We start from the raw sequence: 6,342 nt of genomic DNA, 5'->3' as shown, positions 1-6,342 counted from the left end.
GGAGAAGGAAGGAGAGAGCTGCAGGGAAGAAAACTTGGAAGCTAGGAAGTATTAACAAAAATGAAAACTAGCAATGTGAAGCTGTCGGTTTTAGCATGAAAGGAAACACTATTCTCATTCTTAATGGTTTCCATATGTTGTAAGAATGAATAAAACAAAACTCAACAGGCAGCCAGTAGAGATCATTTATCCCCATGTTCTCTGTGTGGTTCTAGGGGAGAGTCCAATTCAAGGGAAAACTCTTTTGGTTATGAAGAGAATCTTGCAGCAAAACTAAATATGCTTTTTTAAAATCATTTTTAAAGAATTTCTAAAAACATAAACGGTATTTTTGCAGATTCAGAAGTACTAAAACAGCGCAAGAGCTGTAGAAATCTAAATGCTTAAGAAATATTGCAACACTTGGATTTTATATTTGCCTTGAACTTGGATATTCACTGGAATATTTCTAAGTACATTTTTTATACTCTGTGTAAACATTAAAAAGTTTTAAAGAGTGAAGCCAGAGGAACTAACAAGACACACGGTGAACTCGATTTGATAAAACAGAATATTGGAAAGTAATGCCAGCAATCTATATGAAAGAAGAAACTGAAAATGTGGATAACACAAACACCAGTATCACTTGTGGCTAAGAATCTAGTAACATTCTCTAGAAATATCAATAATATACTTCAGCACACTTGGTTTCATGAATTGTTGCTATTCATTGTGAGTATGTATCAAAGAACACAAATATGAAGTCAATCATTTTGATAATTTTATTAAATATTAGAATGAAGATTCATGTAAGATTCGCTAGAATATAGATATACGAAATATTTTATATAAAGTGGACAATTTTGACATATTTCAGATAATAAATACAAAGGCATAAAGATAACTTCCTACCTTGTCCTCTTTCCTCCTTCTCTCCTTCCTTCCTTCCTTCCTTCCTTCTTTCATTCCTTCGTTCCTTTTTCTTTTTTCCCCTGAATGCTTGTTGAAATTTGGATGATTTGAATGGAAAACTCTGTGTGTGTGTGTGTGTGTGCGTGTGTGTGTAAATTTGCTTTTCAAGTAGATTAAAATAAATACACTTTGTAAAAATTTTGTAACAGTGTTACAAATTCCAAAAAAAGTAAAAGAGCTAACTTAACTTGTTCTGGTTTGACTTAAAGATTTTTTTAAGCATCAAATCCTAGTACTTTTCGTGGCAACAAATTGGATAGTAGCATCAAATGTGACATTTTCATGCCCAAGACAAGTGAATATTAACATCATTGCCACATATTTTTGAGCTCCTGCTGTAAAACAAATCAAAATAAAATATAACATAAGAAAACAAAAATACACCCTGGGAGTTCCACTGGTAAAAAGAAATGTAACACATTCTCTACTTATTTGAGGATAATAAAGATCATGCATAAAATGCAATAAATAGTAAAAATCAGCTTGAGTTATATATGAATGACACAATTGCCACATGAAAGGCAGAAGCTGCATTCTAAAGAAAGGTTCTGCTTAAACTTTTTTTTATATTAAAGTAATTCAAAAGGATGTAAATGCAGGTAAAAGTTAAAACAGCATATGCAAATTAAAATAAAATCACAGTTTTTCATAGCATACATTTCGTATGAACTTTCTGAAGATTCCTGATGTATACTTTCCTGGTGGTCACAATATTGTCAGTCTTCCAATGATGTGTGATGGGGCCCAAGGATTCAAAGATGCAAAATGTAAATCTTCATTATTTTTGTCCTGCTGAGGTGATGAATCAGCACAGTAAAATGTTCAGACCCAAGTAGTAGTACAGCTTTTGCAGCTAAGATGAAATACCCTCTGATCCAATTTTACAGCAGTGTATAACTCCTTTCAAACAGCAAGAATGATCACCTCCTCCCACCCCTCCATTAAACTGCAATGTTCAGCCAGTTTACTTCTTGCTGGGACAGAGTTTCATACACTTCTGTGGATATGGCTTTAATATAACTTTTGTAAACAGCACCTCAATGCAATTCTCTAGTTAATACCTGACATTATACAACATGATTCATCCAAGTAGATGTAGGAGACTTAGAATAAAAAGCAAGAGGGGATTGCAATCTTTACAAAGAAAAATACTTCTGTCTTGAGCTATAAATCTGCTCTATAAAGCAATACCATAATGCACTGTCAAGCCACATATTATACAGTACCAGAGCAGGAAGCACAAACATTGTAAAGTTACTGTTATATTTCCAAGAGTCCCAAATTGCTAAAAAGAAAGGCAATGCATATACAAGGTTGTTATAAAACTCTTACAACTATCAGCAAATTCATAGGCATACGTGAGAAATTAGAGACAATCAAACTACATACCAATTGAGATTCTTTCTTCTCATCATGTATCATTTCTCAAATCAAGTCTCATGAATAATACAGGAATCTGATTTAATACAATCTTGATTTCTAATCTTTAGAACGTTAAAGTATATCTGTTGTCTAGTCTGCTTTATTAAGATTAATTAAACTAGATGGTGCTTAAACACTTTTACATGCAGTTTCTTTTCTTTTTATATAATACACTGTATTATGTTCCACTTTAGAGGCAAAAGTTGAAAAAATACCAAACCATATATTCAAGTTTAAAGATCAAAGACATTTGAACTAAATGATATGTTTTAGACTTTGGGAAGGCCACAGAGTCAGGCTGCTGAGAGGAACGCTCCAAGGGGGCAGTACGCATATCAAGGGAAGCTAGGACATGAATGCTTTTGCTTGGCCTTGGGCCTCACAACTCCAAAAAGAAATAGGATCTCAATAAGCTCTATGAGCTGCAGTCCAAAGCTCGGCATATTATGAACCAGTTTGGCCCCTCAGAAAACCGGAACCTGCCAGCACCCCTCCGCAGGGCTCCAAGGCCAATAGCACCACAGTGGTAATGATTCCAGGCACCCCTGGTTCAGGAGGTCGTCTCAGCCCTGAAAACAATCAGGTATTGACCAAGAAGAAATCGCAGGACTTAGTAAGAGAAGTAGATCCTAATGAGCAGTTGGATGAGGATGTGGAAGAGATGTTGCTGCAGATTGCTGATGATTTTATTGAAAGTGTGGTGACAGCAGCCTGCCAGCTTGCTCAACATTGCAAGCCCACTCCCTGGAGATGAAAGAGGTTCAATTTCATCTAGAGCTCCAGTGAAACATGTGGATCCCAGGGTTCAGCTCCCAGGAAATCCGACCCTACAAGAAACCCTGCGCCACAGAAGCCCACAGAGAATGGCACTGATCCAGAAAACAACAAAGAAATAATACAGAGAGGGTCAGGGCATGGACACCATTCACGTGTATTTGCAGACACTTGTTAGCCATCTCATCCTGGGATTTTTTTTAAGACTTATTTGTTTTTATTGCAAAGTCAGATATACAGAGAGGAGGAGAGACAGAGACGAAGATCTTCCATCTGATGATTCACTTCCCAAGTGACCGCAACAGCCGGTGCTGCACCGAACTGAAGCAAGGAGCCATGAACTTCTTCCAAGTCTCCCACACGGGTGCAGGGTCCCAAGGCTTTGGGCCATGGACTGCTTTCCCAAGGCCACAAGCAGAGAGCTGGATGGGAAGTGGAGCTGCCAGGATTAGAACCGGCGCCCAAATGGGATCCTGGCACATTCAAGGCGGGGACTTTAGCCACTGGCCACCTCACCAGGCCCCCTGTGATTTTTTTTTTTAATGTCTTACAGAGCAGCATGCATTTTTTATTAACAGTGCAGCAATATCTATAATGACTGAGAGGATCTGCCAAAAGAATAAAGCCTGCTATCCCAACTTCCAGTTCTTTCCTCTACAGTCTCAGAGGAGCAATGTATCTTCCAGAGAAGATTTTATTTATGGTTGATTCTATAAGTGATCGAATAAGGGACAAAGCAGCAGAAGGTCTTGTTGGTTGAGAAAATACTAGCAGGATTTGTAGCAGCTTTGTCTTTTTCTTTCCTTATACTTTAGTACTTTGCAGACATTAGTCAGTGTTTATATGAATATGACTTTCATTTGCTTTTCCAGAATAAAGAAATTAGTCAAAAATGATATATTTAGTTTGTTTTTACTTACTTTCCCAAGTCATTCAACATCATGGAAAATAAATATGAGAATTTGAACAAATTTTGAAGTAAAAGTAGAAGATAGAAATCATCTTCAAAAATTTCATCAAATATAATGTAATATAGGTAATTATTAAATAATTATTGAATAACTGAGAGGGCAAACTGGAAACAACATCTCCCTCTCAATGAAGTCACACCTGATGGAAACAGCACTAGCCCTGTGACTTGGAACAAAAGGAAGAATTGTAAATTAGTGAAACTTAATGGCTTGATGCATGAATAATGGATGATATTGGTGTCTCTGAGATCAAAGGAGGTGTCATGTGTCTGGCAAGGAGACCTATGAGGATCCTACTCCATCCATCTGTTATCGATATCTGGAGCGACTGAAAGTGCTGCGTGCAACGCTGGACAAGGGAGCTATTCGCAAGCCAGGAACAGGTGACTAACCTTGGAACACCAAGAGGCAGACCAAACTCCCCAGTTCTATCTCTCCTTTGTACCCCTCTCTGGTTAGAAATAACAGAAGCGAGCATCCCTGGCCTCAATACTATCATTTCTTCTTGTTTTTCGTAAGTTACAAGTAGCGAATCAAAGCATACCAAGACTCTGTGTTAATGTCTTCTCCCTAGTTGAAGAATTGCTTGCTTCACAGAAGATAAGCATTAATGAAAGCTTTGTATGATACCCAGGTTCTTTTTGGGTATAAAAGACTTTGTTTTCTGAGACAAAGTGCATCATCCTGAAAGTGTGGATGACGGCCACCCTGTTGATTAATAAAATCATTTCTCCATTAAACGTCTTCTTGTCTGTTTGATTAATCCTGACAAGTGACTTCCAGCTTGGTTTGGTAAGTATGAAGGCTAAAACTGAAGCGAGACCTCACTGCCCACGTGAAGAAGTACTATAGGTGTCACTGACAGAAGCAGCAATCCTTATGGGAAGCACATATTAAAAAGAACAACCCTCTTTTTCGTGCTGTTTAATTTCTTGCTAGAAATGTGTTGCCAAAATGTTGCAGGTAGTCAATCTGGCAAAGCAGAATTAGATCTTGCTGTGTCCCCATACCTGGGTAAATCACCTGCTTGTCTTACTGACATCCCATATGTGTGCCAGCTTGAGTCCTAGGTAATTCCAATTCAGCTCCCTGTTAATGTATGCAGCCGGGAAAGCTACAGAAGATGATTCAAGTACTTGGGTCCCTCCACCCACATACATGCGAGACCTGGAAGAAGAGCTATGTAGATTTTTAAATTTTGTTAGGCAAAGATTTTTTTGGATAAAAGGCTAAAATGTGATTCAATAAATGTTTAGGAAATTTGGCTCATAAAGGGAAGACACTAGAAGCTATCATTAGTACAACAGTGGGTTAAGCGCTAGCTTGAAATGTCCATTTCCCATATGCCAATGGTTTGCCATTGCCATTGCTTCACTTCCAATCTGTCTTTCTGGTAATGCACCTGGGAAATCAGTAGAAAATGATCCAAGTGCTTAGGTCCCTGCTAAGTTTTCTAGTAAAGAGAGACTGGAATCTAAGAATATGTGTAAGGATCTTTAACATGACATTAGTTGTTTTTAGCTAGGAACTTGGTAGCCAACCAAGACATTTCATTAGAATAATATGAAGCCTATAAAAACAGAGTAAGTCAGAAAATATGAAAATGAATTTTTAGTGATTTTTATATTTTTATAGTTAATTTATGTGTGCTTCAGACCTTTGTTGTTCTTTTTGTATAAGACCTTTATTTTTCAGAACTTAGGAAATTCAAACTCATCAAACATGGAAGACACCAAGATCAGGGTGAGTTCCAATAATTTAGTCTACTGAACCATTTACACCTGAGCCTATATTTTCTAATAGAATATTGGTATGCATACAATTACTTGAAAATCATTTTAATCACAATCTTTAGGATACTTACAGATCCCCAGCTCATCACAATACATAGGGATTGAGATGAAATTTTAGAGGGGTCACTCAAAAAATATTGAATCAAAAAGTACTCATTAGTTACAAATGTTTTCATATTTGGAATCTGTGGTTTTAAAATATATTTAGCATTTGCACCTCAGTTTCCTTCTCCCTTCTTCCACAAACTGGCTTTCAGAAAAGACAATATTATTTTTGACATCTTACCAATTTTTTAAGCTTATTTTTTTGTCATCTTGGTTTTTCTATGATTGATAGATTAATGAACTGTAAGTAATCATTTTATGCAGTTTCATTAATCTTAGAATGAATCATCAAGAAAATCCAGATAGTACTGTATGGGCTGCATAGT

The 6,342-nt window shown here is 36.8% G+C and overlaps 1 pseudogene; it reads left to right on the top strand.

The window, feature by feature from the left end:
• The first annotated feature begins 2,729 nt into the window (after positions 1-2,729).
• Positions 2,730-3,269, top strand: LOC131483299 (transcription initiation factor TFIID subunit 12-like; annotated as a pseudogene).
• Positions 3,270-6,342: the final 3,073 nt, after the last annotated feature.

The sequence above is a fragment of the Ochotona princeps genome, chromosome 2 (assembly GCF_030435755.1).
Source record: "Ochotona princeps isolate mOchPri1 chromosome 2, mOchPri1.hap1, whole genome shotgun sequence".
Taxonomy (NCBI): domain Eukaryota; kingdom Metazoa; phylum Chordata; class Mammalia; order Lagomorpha; family Ochotonidae; genus Ochotona; species Ochotona princeps.
Note: the sequence above shows the minus strand (reverse complement) of the source record. Positions and strands in the feature narration are given on the sequence as shown.